General features: G+C 41.3%; 1 protein-coding gene across 18 annotated transcripts in view; it reads right to left on the reverse strand.

Annotated features, from left to right (window-relative positions):
• OTOS (otospiralin) overlaps positions 1–16,206 on the reverse strand; it is a 455,029-nt gene that overhangs the window by 399,830 nt on the left and 38,993 nt on the right. The window contains exons 4-5 of one of the 18 annotated variants that reach the window (XR_014696067.1): positions 13,018–13,184; positions 11,693–12,855 (exon numbers count right to left, since the gene is read on the reverse strand). The exons of 16 other annotated variants lie outside the window; for them this stretch is intronic. The gene's annotated coding sequence lies outside the window, so the exon portion shown is untranslated. Of the gene's footprint in view, positions 1–11,692; positions 12,856–13,017; positions 13,185–16,206 lie in introns of those variants that run through there. One more of the 18 variants, XR_014696066.1, reaches the window with a different exon arrangement.

The following is a 16,206-nucleotide window of genomic DNA, read 5'->3' on the forward strand; positions in this document are numbered from 1 at the left end:
GTTTTAAGGGCAAAGCTAACAGCCTAGGGCTCCAGACTCTGAGAGAAACCCCATATGCTTCGGCAGCCCAGAAGCAACGTGACAGACACTGCACAGAATTCTGCTTTAAGAAAGCAAAGAACAGTAACAATTAACCAGGACAAAAAAAGCGTATAGGAAGCTACGAAGTCACAAGATAGAAAAAAGATGGAAAAATATATATACTTGCATGCTATTACAACTGACCATCCCTTACAGTTTAAAATAATTATATTTCCTCTTATGTGGATTGCCATTTAGAAAAAAATACAGAACTCAAAACCATTTTACTTCACATTAGTCTGGGGCAACAGCCATCCACATAGCCCTCCTATAAGATCTCCTTCATGGACTTCACACAGAGAACATACCATGCTCCAAAAAAAAAAACCAACCAAACCAAAAAAAACAAAAACACCAACCGAGTATTCAAAACTCTGGAAGAGCTTTCAAAAAGACCCTTCACCAAAAGCTGCATGTTCACCTGCAACAAGGAAGAGGTTCATCTTACTGTTTAAAGCCAAAAGATGAAGGCAATCACAGGGTCCAGACACTGATGCATGATACAGCACAAAAGCCATCAGCTACTGTCGTGGTTCCGCTTGAGTGGGCAGCTGAGCTCCACGACAGCCGCTCTCTCACTCCCCCTCCTCAAAGAGGAATGGGGAGAAAATATGTGAAAAGGGCTCAAAGGTTGAGATAAGGACGAGAAGATCACGCAGTAATCATTGTAACGGGCAAAACAAACTCAGCATAAGGAGATAGTAAGATTCATTGCTTATTACTAACAAGCTAGAGAAGTGAGAAACAAAGGAAAGAAGCCAAAAGCACCTTACCCCCCGATCCACCCTCTTCCACCTCCTCCCCTGGAGCAGCACGGGGAAATGGGGTTATGGTCAGTCTATAGCGCTTCTCTGTTGCTCCTTCTCGCTCACTCTTGTCCCCTGTGCTGTGGGGTCCCACCCACGGGATACAGCCCTTGATGAACTGATCCGGCGTGGGCTTCCCACAGGCAGCAGCTCCTCGAGAACTGCTCCAGTATGGGTCCGTCCCACAGGGTCCATCCCTCAGGAGCACACTGCTCCAGCCTGGGTCCCCCCCGGGCAGCAGCTCCCCCTACATCCCCTGCTCTTGCATGGGCTCCTCTCCACGGGCTACAGGTCTGGCCCCGAATCTGCTCCGGCAGGGGTCTTCCACAGGCCACAGCCTCTGTCACTGCAGGGCCACCTGCTCCAGCGTGGGCTCCTCCACGGGCTGCAGCGTGGACCCCTGCTCCACTGTGGTACTCCATGGGCTGCAGGGGGACAGCCTGCTGCACCAGGGGCCTCTCCACAGGCCACAGGGAAACTTCTGCTCTTGGTGCCTGCGAGGCTGTTTCTCACTCCCTTGACTCTCCCAGCTGCTGTGTGGCGCAGCGTTTTTTTCCCTGTCTTAAATATGCTCTCACAGAGGCGCAAAACAACATCGCTTATTGGCTCGGCTCTGGTCAGCAGTGGGGCCCTTCCCAAACTTGTGGCAGCTTCTAGATCTTTCTCACAGAAACCACCCCTAGGGTGCCCTGCTACCAAAACCTTGCCACGTAAACCCATTACAGCTACTCAAATAGACAGTGCAAGACTATTTACACAAGCAGTGCCTGGGCTTGCATATTGTTCTGGGAGCTTCAGAGAGAGCACAGGCTGATGCAGACACCTGCAGGAAAGGAATGCATGCTCTAGCGTGCACCTGTGTATCCCAACCCACTGCACTGAAGCCCCAGCAAGACTTGCTACTTAACTGAATTGGTAATAACCTAACCTTGAGGACAGAGAGGAGATGACCCTCTGTGACTGCATGACAGCAACACGGCTTTGTTGTTTGGATCTTGAAGTTTGCGTCTTTCTTCTAAATGCTTTACTGGAATTCGTTAACTTGGAGGTCAGATTTGATGTGTATTTCCCTGGAAAAGGATAAAAAACAGTTCCAAAAATAGGACACAGAATGGTTGTGGTTGGAAGGGATGACCTCTGGAGATCAGCAAAAGAACAATTGAATCGGGAGGTTAGGATGCCTGCCCCTGCAGCCACGGCTCAGTGCTGTAGAGGAGCCTGTGCACTGGGACAGCACACTGGCCTACTCGGCTGTGTAACAGCAGTGCTCTGCCCACACACACAGAACACTAAGTAGGCTGAAGGTGAGTCAGAGTACTCAGAAAAATCCTTGCAGAATCCAGCTTGAAGGAGGAGCCAGCAAGGGAAGTCCACAGATCAACCAGATCTGACCAGACTTCAAAACCCGGAGTCTGAATTTACAGTTGTCATTCAGGAAACTTCAGTGCTTCAGTGTTCCTTGCTAGGATAATGAGAGAACTTAGGTACTTTGTTTTAACAGGAGCACTGTATTCATTACTGACAATGCTTTCATTTCCTGTGACTACAATCCAAAGGTACCTCTTTATTTTAGGATTGATGGACTGCCTCACATCCCTCCTTAGAAATGACATTGGAGAGAAGCTGAACAGAAAATAGGGTGTCTAGACCTGTCAAAAACTCATTTCCTTAGTTAGTATATTAAAAAAAAATGTTTTTCTTCCTTGAGGTTGTTACATAATGCATAAACAAAACTTTAAAGATCCTTAAAGAGCAAAACTGTCAGCAACAGGAGAATGGCTGTTTCCCATGTGCATTCTTTGTGCTGAATCCAAGGGTACGCATTTTTCAGGACATGATTTTATTCATCACTCCAGCAGACTTGACATTGTAATGTCTTAGTATTGCAATTACTTTAGTATGATGCCAGCCCAAGGGCACATTACCATACCATGAGCCATTATACCAGGTTAATGGTCTGCAAGGAATTTATTCCTGTGAAAACATCAGAATAAAGACCAAACTAATGGTCATTTGTTGCAATTAGACTGGATACAGAGTGGGCCTAGAAAACACTGAGACACAGTGATTTTGGCTTCAGTATGCACAGATTCTGAAACAGTCATGAACCATACCATACAATTTATGAAAGCACTAACTCAACAACAACTTCACCCATGCCCCCCCCCCCAGTTCTCTCATTATTGCAAGAGTTTTGCAGAACTGATTTATTCTGTTTAAGGCCTGGATGAAAGAGCTCTTAAAAGGTGAAAAACTTGAGCTTTAAAACAATGACTTTAAAATGCACTTCTCTATTTCTTTGTTTTCCTTCTGTGGATCAAGAAGTTTCACAGAGGTGCTTTTTTGGTACAGTGCACCTGCTTACCAACTAATATCTTGGCATCACCATCACTTATACACAGTATCATACATAATTATCTCTATAGTATAACAGCAAATAGATGGCCAGGATGGTAGATGAACAAACGGAATTTCTGTATGGGCTTGAGAAAATATTGCTTTAAGTAAATACGATATTGTGAATAAGAAAGGATGCACATCTTTTCCCCTCTAAATCTGGCACTCCTGATAAGTGTTTTCGTGCAGTGTAATATTACTTCCCAATGACCTCAATGTCTCCAGATCTACAGTCTCAATTCTGAACATAAATTTAGGATGGCATGATACTACCTGACCTGGTTAATGCTCCAAAATCTGTGACTGACAAACAGGTGAAACCTCCTTTTGACCATCTCTCCCCCCCACGAGATTTGCTCAGTACTAAATGCTTTATGAGAGGACATCATTAGCTTTAATGAGTTCATCACAACTACATCTAAGAACAAAGCTCTTAGTTGAGCCATAGTTCAGATGAGTTCAGCCACTCCACACATACATTTCAGGCCTTGGACTAAGAAATAGACAACACCGACAGAAGTAACCAGTAGACAAACTGAAAATACTTGCCCTTACCTAAAAGTAAAACTATATGAATCTTAAACTTTTGTTCTGATAAAGCCAGGTAAGCAATTCAGAAGGCTAAGAAAAAAACAAAACATTTGTACAATCAAGACTTTGACATCATGGAATTAAAGACACATTTATGTTGGAGAAGAACAGCTAAGATCAAGTTCAACTACCCAGCTAACACTTGTAATGGTAGGCAGACCGGTAGTCCACTATTCAACCGTGGCCCTAAGCACCACATCCACATCTCTTAAATGCTTCCAGGGATGGTGACTCCACCACCTCCCTGGGCAGCCTGTTCCAATGCCTAACCACCTTTCCTGTGAAGAAATTCATCTTGATATCCAATCTAAATCTCCCCTGGAGTAACTTGAAGCCACTGTTCCACATCCTATGAAGAATAGAGAAGTCATGCCAGGATGCAAGTACACACTACACTAAGATAAGCACACCACACCTACACCTCTCCTATGTCAGCTGACAAAGATACATCAAAGATCTATGAAGAATTAGATGGAACAACCCCAAAATTAACAAAGGAGGTATAGACAAATGCAAAGCACTCTTTTACCAAGAGTCCCATCTGTCTGAATGTAATGTCTTGCATCTCTGAAGAGTTAAAGGTAAGCTAGCAACAGGTTAAGTAATTTGAATGTACAATGAATAAATGAACAGCACTCTTAACATTTCAGAAAAACAAAGCTAGCAAAAATATTCTAAGAAACACTTCTAGCAGTATGAATGCAAACCTCATAGGAAACAGGAATATTCCAGCCTAATCCACAATAGCAGATAAGGAGAAAGCAGCCAAGTTTAAATATGGAAACCATGTTCCCATCTTGAGAAACGTGGTCATTTGCCTTTCTATGAACCTAAGGAATACACAAACTGTGCTAGCAGCTATCTTTCCTACAAATAGCTGATTGCCAGTGCAAATCTGAAACTGAGCTGCGGCCAGAAGAACAGCTTTGCTCTTCACAGTGCATTTTTCACTTCTTACAAAATATTTAACAGCTTAAAGTCTTCCATAACCCTGACTCCAATCACCCTTGAAGAGTACCATTCAGTTTGAGAAACAATGGAGCAAGTAAAGTTAAAGAGAAATGGAAGTTCCACCTGAATCAAAGGAGAGAGAATGCAGCCTCACAGAACCACTAAGTCAGGTTGCCAAGCCTTGCAATAGCTCTGAAATCCCCTGCAAAAGGTAATGAGAAAAGTAAGCACTGCTACATAATGTTCTTTGCTTCCAAGATACTAGATGAGTCTTGGAGAAATCCTAAGCAACTACTAAGGAAGGAGGACTAGCATGAAATTCATTTTAAGTTGCTTTTTTCCACCCTATCTCGTATAGGTTTCCAATTGCGAAAGAATATTTTGCTAGAACATTTTTAGAGCTTATGGGGTATTAAGGTAGAACCAAGCTATTGTTATGAATCTAGCATTTTTCTTATTTTAGAAATTAAAACAAACAAAAAGTGTATACTTTTACACTCCTGGAATCCAGAACCGATAAAATAAACTCAGTAAATGCATTTTTCACATCAAAATGCAGATGTCAGTAAGCTAAAACCAGAATTACCCATTACCCAATCCTGGGAGAGAGAGTGTAAAAAATGACTTGGATAACATACATTAAGGTTGTGTTTCATTCAACAGCTTGGCAGGCTTTAATGGGCTCGCATTGTTGATGCTGAAAAGGAAGCTGTAATAGGTTATTCTCAATCACTGGAAGTCACGAAAAGCATTAGGGATTTAGTGATGACTTCTGAATATTCAAACTGAAGAACACTAAAAGAGATTTAGTCAATCAGAAGTTTTAAATGACTGGTTGGTGTATCACAATCATAGCTTTCTTTATCTACCACGTATCACAGGAGAGTCAAGCTAAGTATAAATTCAACACTATTGAAGTAGTCAAACATTAAGGATTGAAGACGTTTGCCTCGCTACATAACAGAGCCATGTATTAGAAGCATTATTTAATCTGCTCAACTGCTGGCTCAGGCACAAAGGGTAAGTCTCTTTTCTTGGATGGCACTATGCCTTCCGCTCCTGCGATTCATTTCTGAGCCTTAAGGGAGAAGCCTTCTTTCCTTATAAGCAGGTTTGTGAAGTGCCTGGTGATACTTGTCATCCCCGCTCAAACCTGCCTCCTCTGTCCTGCTTCTTCAACTCAACCAAGGTCTCAAAATCTCAGTTGGCTACCTGAGATGTTTTCAGTACATCTAATGTGAAAAACTATTTGATCCTTAAAAGCTTTGCAAAAAGGCCATTTTAAACCATTTATTCAAAAAATGTTATGTTTCAATGCGTTTTCCAATTAACTAGAAATTCAGTGGTACAAATATCCCACTAGTGGCAGTGAAAGTCAGTCACAATACATGTCTTTTTACTACAAACTACAAGAAAATAATACTATTTTTTTAAGCACTATTTTTTTTCAAATTCTTACAATAGACTAAAATTATTTAACACACTCACAAGTTGGGTTAAAATAAGAACTGGTCAAAATATCTGTATTTTTAATGAAAAATTAATGACCCATCACAAGCAATCTGCTTTCTGAAATGGTTTAAATTTAAAGTTTGTTTTGTTTTGTTTTCTGTCATTTTTGGCAGTCTTCCCTTATGCTGTTTTTCTTTAGAAGAAAATGTGATGAATGCAAAATCCCCTCCCCCCAAAAAAGATAAAAAATAAAAATCAACCTCAAATTCATTTGTAAGATTAAAAAAAAAAAAAAGTGAAAAAATATTTCCCTTCTCTATATATTTACGAGAGAGTGCACACACGAAACATATGGTTGACAGTATTTGGTATTTTCAGAGCTCTACCTCTGTAGTATCATCACAAATTCACTATATCCCCATTGAAAATCAGAGCAATATACCAAAGATCGTATGTGATACTTCAATAGTGAACACCGAATCAAAGTAGCAGAGACACATTAGTGCTCTATTGCAGTTCTTCCCTTATGATAAGAGAAACACTTTCATCCTGCTAATATGAGTAAGTGAAAGATTGCCAGAAGCAGCTATTCCAGGGAATACAAACATCTTCACTTTGAATTTATCAATTTAATTTCTCTGAAAGTAATTTCTCATCTCACAGCCCCTGCAGAGACAAGTTTAAGCTCCTGCTTATATGTAGAGCCAAACGGAGGAACTGAACTACCACAAGACTGTGGTTCTGCAGTAAAATTCTAAAGAAGATAGTGGAAGCCTGCCTCTGACATCTGTAGTCAACCTTTAAATATACAACCTGTGGACTACATACCTACACTGGAAAGAGGTAAGGAACGTACTGCATGGCTGTGCAGGAATTACAGCCCCTGCTGAGAGAGCGATGCTCCCTGCAGCCTCACGATGCAAGCCTTTCCAAACAGAGAAAGGAAAATAGGACACTGTTCCTTCAAGCAGGCTATGACTATAATGCATGAAATTAAAGCATAGACACTGTCCTTTCTTCATTCTGAAATTTAAATTGTCTTTGCTTCAAGGTGAACTATATCGTCATCAGAGAAAGCTGTGCAACAGCATGATATATTCTTAACTTACAAAATTTAAAACACAAATGCTCGCTTGAAGTATTTAACTAGATCATTTAAGTAACTTCCTCATATGGCAGAGCTATGACTCAAATTACTATCTTCTGTTCTTCTGGTTTTTGCTTCAGGGCACACACTTCATTGTGGCCAAATTAGTAAGAAACAAGTATCTGCTCCTGCCACTCTTGTCATGTAGTGCTTAGCCAGTGTAGCAGTGGGATTGATGGGACAGAGATGTAGTGAAGGACTGGTTGAAACTGGACTTTAATACAAGTTAAAATGAATGAAAATCAAAACAGTCACAACTGGATTTCAGTTCATGTCTCTTTCAACACTAATCAAGCATACAGTACAAACATGCTTCACTTTATACAGCCTATAATTTATTTTTTTAAAAGCGTGACTTCATATTGGATGCTTAATACTTCAACAAATGTCAGGCACACACTCATAAAAATTGCTTATATTTTTAATGTTCAAGAATTGTAGATATTCCAGGATGTACCATTGCACAAGCATATTTCTGAAAAATTAATAAAATGTGGTAAAACTACATTTAAATTCAAAATATTTGAGTATTACCTCCACAAGAGTCTTACACATTTAAATTAATTTGAAATATGAAAAGTTGTGTTTGTTGGCTTGAAAAGCCTGAAATAAAAGGTTTTTTTAATATATATTTTCATTTGCTTTTAAACTTTTAACACACAGGGAATCTTCTGACATTCTACAAAGGGCACTTAGTGCAATCAAATCTAATGACAAAATCAACTATAAATCTGAAGTCAAATATTTGACTTCAGCATTCTGAACTTCAAGATGCAAAAAGACATAACATGACTTGCTGGCCTAGATATACTATACATATTTTTATGGCTTCACCATAGAAAAGTCAGAGTATCTCCCAAGTACACAGGGTTTCCAGATGCGCTAGATGCACGACTGCTGCTTTTTAACATCCAAAAGATTTTGAACTAAAATCAGCTATTGATATTTGTAGTAACCTTTCATAGGTGTGTATGGCAAATTAGGCTTCTAAGTACAATCAAATAGCAAGTCAACTCATTCTCATATAGAAAAGAGCAGGACACTCAAAAACAGGTTTTAGAGTTCCTTTTTGCTCTACTGTTTTTGTCTTCAGGCACCAAAGTATGCAGAAATACATTTTCTGCAGGCAGACTTTTGGTATCCAAAGTAGTTTTGCACTGCCTGTTATGCACAAAGGTGCATTAATAAAAAATATTTAAAAAAAAAAAAAAAGTACTTTTAAGTCAACATCAGGAAAAAGAAGCTGGTTTAGACAGTAATTACTTATCTTCTTGAAGAAGGAAGCCTGAAAAGCTGCTTAAAGGTGTCCAGTTCGCATCTGCTCCTGTCCCATAACACATGGGACGGCGTACGGTGCCTGATTCAGAGTTCACCGAAATCACATCAGCTCCATTGATTTCAGCTTGCTCTGAATCATGCTCTGAACTAGGCAGTGTTAAATGCCTCTAGACCGCGCTCAGTCACAACACATAACAAAGCCATTTGAACAGCAAATGAAGAACTGCATGGAGAACTATCTGTCAGCTTCCACAAGTCATACTGCAACCACCAAGAGCGTTATTGCAGGGAGAGTAGGGATACATTTCTACTTCTTAAACTGTGCTTGTTCTTCAGGTACTCTGTTCATACATACATCAGTTCTTCAGGTACTCTGATCTGAAAGGCATATGCGCTTGGTTGGGAATGTCATGCTAGGTTAAGAGTAGTTAGTAATTCCTAACTAAATTGTTACTTCCACCTGAGTGCTCTACTACACGTTAGAGCAAGAAGCACACTTTACCTTGGAGATTCAAGCTGCAGGAACCTCACTTATACCAAATGGTTTTCCATCTTGTTGAAGTACATTTGTCATAAATATCTTGCTGTTAAATCTGCACTTGTAGCTTTAATACTAGCAACTCCTGCTCATATGATGAAGCTCTTCATCTAATTTAGGCTGTCCCAGGACCTGAATTTCAAAGCATTCAACTTTTTACCAGCCACTGTTTCTTGGACTCATTCTCAGACTCTCCTTGGGAAAGATTGTACTGTGAATCCCATTAATACCCTCCATCCATAACCAGCATTTTACTTTCTTGGGTGCTTTCACCGCAACCTTCCCTGGACATATCTGCTACAGTAAGGAAATCTGAGGATTGTGCAAAATACATTGCAAATAATCACCATTTTCAAAAACATCAGCTTTGTACGCATCTACAAAGGTAAATTATTTATAAAATCCTTTCAAGCTTTCCAGGCCTGCTTGCTGCTCAACCTGAGTTTTTTTCTGTCCCTAAAACACTGTGACCACAGTATGAGAATAAAGCACCTAAGTCAAAGTACATGTTCCTTAAGCTGTCAGTTTCCTAACATTTTTCTTCTCCTGAGAAAATTAGCTGCTATTAGATCATCCCATTCAGACAGTCTTGGACAACCAGTTTCATTTAATTCGGCATATTCAGATGAACGTTAAGTGTGCTGTATTAACTCCTGTCTGGATTGTACATTAGATTCCTCCAAAGATGAGGTGTGACAAGGTTCCTATCAGCTAACAGCTAATTAAAAGCACAGCAACCGTTTGTGATACATGGCTCAAATATCAGCATTCAGAGTTTGTGTAAATATTCCATTAAGCATCACAACAGGGTGATGAACTTAAGGCAACACAGAGGAAAGAAGCATCTTTCCCTGTGAAATGGCTTTGTTGGCACCACAGTCTGATTCTGGTATTAAAATTTAAAACAAGTTGCCTTTAAATTACTCTTGGTATGGTATCCACATATCATCCGTGAAGCTAAGTAGAATGAAGATTTACAGGTAACTTGCAAGAGTTGGCAACTTGATCGTTTTGTACTTCAACACTGTCCTGAAGACGGATTTTACACTGATATTGGTCTGGTGGCTGAGAAGTCTATGTGTTGATAGTCTTATCAAGGTGTCTGTTGGGTTTACATAGCAAGGTTTTGGTAGTGGGGTCTGCAGGGGTAGCTTCTGTAAGAAGAGCCCAGAAACTGCCCCATGTCCGATCAGAGCCATCTCCAAAAGGGACACCCCAACGGCCAGAGCCAAGCCAATGAGCAATGCTGGTTGCACTTCTCTGAGAGCATATTTAAGAAAGGGAAAAAAAAAAATGCTGTACAACAGCAGCTGGGAGAATAACAAATGAGAACCAGGCCTGCAGACCCCAAGGTCAGTGCAGAAGGAGGGCAGGAGGTGCTCCAGGCACGCAGCAACAGTTCCCCTGCAGCCCGTGGAGAGGCCCCTGGTGGAGCAGGCTGTCCCCCTGCAGCCCATGGGTCCCACACGGAGCAGATCTCCAGGCTGCAGCCCCCCCATGGGTGGAGGAGCCCCCGGTGGAGCAGGTGGATGTGGCCTGGAGGAGGCTGCGGCCCATGGAGAGCCCCCACAGGAGCAGGCCCCGGGCCAGAGCTGCAGCCCGTGGAGAGGAGCCCACGCAGGAGCAGGGGGTCTGGGGGGAGCTGCGTCCCGTGGGGGACCCAGGTTGGAGCAGTGTGCTCCTGAGGGATGGACCCCGTGAGACAGAGTCGTGTGGGAGCAGTTCCTGAAGAGCTGCTGCTGTGGGCAGCCCCTGCAGGCTCAGTTTGGGAAGGACGGCATCCCGTGGGAGGGACCCTGCATGGAGCAGGGGCCACGAAGGAATGGCAGAGACAAAGAGTTAGGGACAGACCACAACCCCCATTCCCCAGTGTCACACAGAAGAGGATGTAGTAGAGTGTGGATGGGTTGTGGAAGAAGGAATTTGTAGTTTGCTTTAGTTTTTCACTGTTCTAGCCCACTAGTGATAGGCAACAAATGATATTAAATTTCCCTATTCTGAGTGTATTGCCCGTGACAGTAGTTGTTGAGCAATCTCCCTGTTCTTATCTCAACCTTTGAACCTCTTTCATCATATTTTCTCCCCTTTTTTTTTTTTGAAGAGAGTGAGAGAACAGTTGTGGTGGCATTCAGCTGTCCAGCAGAAGAAAACCACCAGAGTATCTCAAAGGAAACATGCCTGATCAGCTAAAGACTAACAGCTAAAGAAAGGTATGCTTCAAAATGTTTGAGGCTCCTTATGCAGCTGCTGTCTCATATCACACAATGTCCTTTCAGAAAAATAAAATACAGCTGTTTAAAGCTTAGAATTTAATCAAAAATTCAATTCTGCCTGAATATTATGCAGAAAAGACACTGGATCTTATGCAAGATCTCAATGAACTCACACAAAAGGAAGGACTCAAACCTTAAACAGCTAATCCTTGTTGTTATTTTATTCTGTTAGGTTATTTTTAACTGATCATATTAGTATAAACATTAAAACAAACTAATTTCTGCAGCAGAGATCTGTATTAGTTGTAGGGACAGTGGGAGGTTCTGTGGAAATGAAAAAAAACATGACAGGAATCACACAGTGCATGCTGCAGAGCTGTGTGACACAGACTTCAAGCACTGACAGACTGCATACACTTTACTTTGCAATTAACCACAAACATGGTATCGTCTTGCCTTAAGGCTAAAAACTTCATATGTAAGTCATGCAACTGTTTAACCACAATGTTTGTCCTACAGTCCTTCCAACCTCCTGCATGAGTATCAACTATTTCAGTTACTAGTGTTTGGCCACGTGATACTGGATGACTGAGGCAATGCACAGCACAATCATTTTTTATGGGTTGTGGTAGAAGATGCAATGAAGTCCCAAAATACGGGTCTTGTGCCTAAAGAACACTAAAAAAGGTCAAGTATTTTGTTTTGGAAAGTAGAAGCTGGTCTAGTCAACATACGGTAATCCGGCTGAAATGGTCTAGAGGACTACGTGGAGGGCCTGAATAGGGATGCCCTTTGAAACTGGGTAAACTCATCTGTGTAGAACACCTTTAAGTGACAGAAGACTTTTACGTTCTGAAGTGAAGGATACAGTCATGACCCATATTTTCTCTTCCAAAAACATACTTTCAGAGTGGCACTATGGGATGACCATGGGCTAGCTATTTCTTTCAGATAAGCAGTATAAGGATAGCTCTTCCAAATCCCCCGATTCAGCTCCTCCATCACATACAGATGGCATCTGAAAATGTACCTGCTCCAGAACCAGAACGTGCTCTAAGAGCTTTCCAGCTCTAGGGAGAAAAAGGCTGGACTTCCTGTCATTGTGTATACAAGGCAGTTTCCAAACCAGAATGAAGGCACGTTCACATTTGAATGCCTCCATAAAATCTGCCATGAATTCAGTTCTGCAAGGTAGGAGTTACTCATCTCATGAGTATCTTAATTTAATGCATAAGACCGTCTGTTCATTGCACTTACTCCTTCTGTTTGGTTGTGCTAGAAGCCCTCGAAACCAGGCCTTCACTGGAGCAAGTAATGCCCTTGCAGAACAGAAGTCCAGTATCTGCCCCATTTCACACTCAGCAAGGCTGCTATTCCACATAACTGTGCTTGACCACCGACCTGAGAGAAAGAACAATGAATAATTGTAAGAACTGTTGAATGCTTAAATGAAATGATACAGAGTATGTTGTGCACTCCTGCACATCCTTTAAAAGCCACATGCTAAGACAACATACTAAATACTTTACAGATTTTGTTCAAAGAACAAAGAAAATAGCTAACCTTCAAAAAGGACAAGACATGAGAGCAGCTGAAGTCACTTAGTTTGTTCAGCTTGGAGGAATGCGAGGGAAGACTTCATCACGGCCTGCAGCTTCCTCACAAGGAAGAGCAGAGGGGCAGGTACCGATCTCTTCTGGAGCAACGGGACCCGAGGGATCAGCATGGAGCTGTGACAGGAGAGGGTCAAGCTGGGTGTTAGGAAAAATTTCTTCACTGAGACAGTGGTCAGTGGTCACGGCACAAAACTTGTCAGAGTTCAAGAAGCATTTGATCAACTCTCAAACATATGGTCTGATTTCTGGGTGGTCCTGTATGAAACCAGGTGATGGACTTAATAGTCCTTGTGGGACCCTTCCAACTCAGGATAGTCTATGATTCCTATGCTTAGCAACTTGTTCTGTGCAGTTTTCTTAATTCGTGCTAACTATCTAGGGAGAACGCAGGAAAGGGCATAGTGAAAACAACGGGTGATGATCTTTCAGTCTGACAGAATCATTTCATCTATGCAGAAGCCAATTCAGGCATAATCTTCAAAGAAAAAGTAAAGCCCTTCCCTGCATTCAGAGAAGGCGAGGCATGACAGTATTTTCACATCAGAAACAGTCATAAGCTTGCTAGAAACTCAGGCTCCTAAACACATCAGATTTTTCAGAACGATAAATAGCTCCCAGACTTCAGGGCCAACCAACAGCTTTCATTAACCCTCCAGCTTTTTCTGAATACACTATAAATTGCTTCCACTTCATCGTTTAAAATGGTTGATGTGGATCAGTTTAGCTATGTAGCAACCTCAACTACATACAGCCTCTTCAAAGTCAGACACGCTGCTTCTAGGGTTTTGAAAGTAACTGCTGTCCATACTAAAGCTTACCCTTATTTCCAGGAACTCTTCTCTGAAGTTTATCTTGTCCATTACCCCTCTAAGCCCACTAACATATGGCAAACCTACATTTGGCATCTCCACCCAAAGGTCAATTTTTCTCTCCAAAGGATTTATTTCTTTGTTCCCATAACAGTCCTCATCTCCAGCAGAAAACACTGAGTTCTTCTCAGTCTTCCATCATCGATTACACACCTACTCTTCTCTCAAAAGCTCTGATGAAATCAGTGTAACCAGCTACATATTTCTCCCCTGAAACACAGTTGTACCCATTTTGTTCTAACAAAGCTTTTCTGCTAATTAGTTTTATAAAGATTGTGAAGGGAAACACACTTTCTGGACAGGATCCTAGAGTAAAGCAATATTTCTGGGAAGTAAACTAAGTAGATAACTAAAAATTTGCTATGAAAAACAGCAGTAGTCACAAGCATGTATAGCTGTGTTTATGCATGGAAAAGTTAAACAGATAAATAAGGTCCTGCAGCATTACATTTTTGGTCTTGAAACACATCCCTGTCCTTGAATGTAACCATTTGCTTTCACAGATCAATACTTGTGAACATAAATTTGGGTTCCATCCCCGTACATATTACTACAGACTGTATTTGAAAGTTGAAGGCTTAAATTTAAAGTTTATTTCAACGAACCTTGAAGCTATTACATGCCTCTGAATACAAGGTTACATGACTTGACCATTATCTCTGGTACAATTAAGAGCAGAGCTGAATGTGTCCAAGTAGTTCTTAGCACCAGATGGAGCAGAACAGCACTGGCAGACTTGTTTTGGAACTGTGTCCTACAAACAGACGTATGGGACCCATGCATCTCAGATTAGCAATCCTGGAGAGTAAACTTGACACCAGGGAGAGCAGCCAAATTAGTAAAATTAGATAAACCTAAAGCTACTACACAGGGCAGGAATCACTCCGGTTGGAAGGGTTATACAGTGCCAGGGAAATGGATGGCAAACCAGAAAAACATGCCGTGATCTAATAAACTGGGCCAAACCTGAACAGTTATAGGCCTGTCTTCAGATGATGTGACTGGAATTGCATAAACTTGTAACTGCAAAGGAGGGTATTCAGCCCATTTCGTGACAGTGAACAGGCCTCATTCGAATGAGGCACGGTGGTACTATGCCTTGGGTCCTCTAGCCTGATTTTCCTGCCCATTCTTCAAAAGGGTTTTGCTTTGCTTGGACTTCTGTCAGCATCTTGTCAACTCCAGCTGGAGAGACAAAATGACACACTTAGCTATGCCTTTGAGCCTCTTTAATGCATGACTTCAGACTCCAATGTCTAGCCTAGACTTTAACCCTTACCTGGGATATTATCAAGTAATCTCAGAGAAGCTGCAATCAAAGCTATCGCAATATTAGCCACTGTTGACCTGCTCTGAATGAAACCTCTAACAGCAGGCTGAGAATCTTCATCTGTCACCCCCAAGGTGCCCGGCCATTTTTGTTACAGAGGAAGTGTCAGACACTTGTGCAGTACCCCTCACACTAAGGTTTGTGTATATCACCACTTTGACTGTGCTTTTGCTGTACATGCCTCAGATTTTATCCTAACAGAGTACTGTTACATTCCTTTCTAGCTCCATGCTTCTATGGAATTATCCGTCTGTTTCTTGTCAGCAGATGAGCTCAGTTCTTTACCCACACCTACACCAGTTACTGATTTTTTGATCTGTCCTTCCTTCTTGCAGCTGTATTATGGCCTAGTAAAATGCTACCACCCTACAATAAAACTACTTTTCCTGCATTATTTTCTCTCCAAAACATGATTTTTTTTTTTAATATATTTTTTTATTTTATTTATTTATTTATTTATTTAGAAAGTGAAAAACCTAATGACAAGTAATAGTAATTTCTTTTTAAAGAGTCCAGGCAAAGCCAATTGAATACTTTTTTTTTTATGCTACCTATTTACGTCTTGTACAGATTTCATCTTGGCCAGCAGTGACCGCACTTCTACTTCCAATTCCATACTTAGAAACTGTGAGCAGAGGGAAAAGCTACTGCCTGGCCCATCATACATACACAAACAGCACAGACAAAAGGTAACTAATAAATGGCCAGAGAATTGAAGTGTTTCCACCCAAAAAAGCAAATTATATCAGTAAAGCTTCAATCTTGCTATGTGTTTACCTTTATCCAGACCTGAAAAATCTCAGTCCTATTAATAGATAGATAAACGGCAGCTTTCTACATTTGTTAATAACCCTGCAAGCCTACCTCAACCAGACTCTGTAGATAATTGCAGAAGGAAAGGTACACTGCAAAGAAGCCACAAATGAGAAATGTGATC

This window comes from Aythya ferina (assembly GCF_964211825.1).
Source record: "Aythya ferina genome assembly, chromosome: 9".
Lineage (NCBI taxonomy): Eukaryota > Metazoa > Chordata > Aves > Anseriformes > Anatidae > Aythya > Aythya ferina.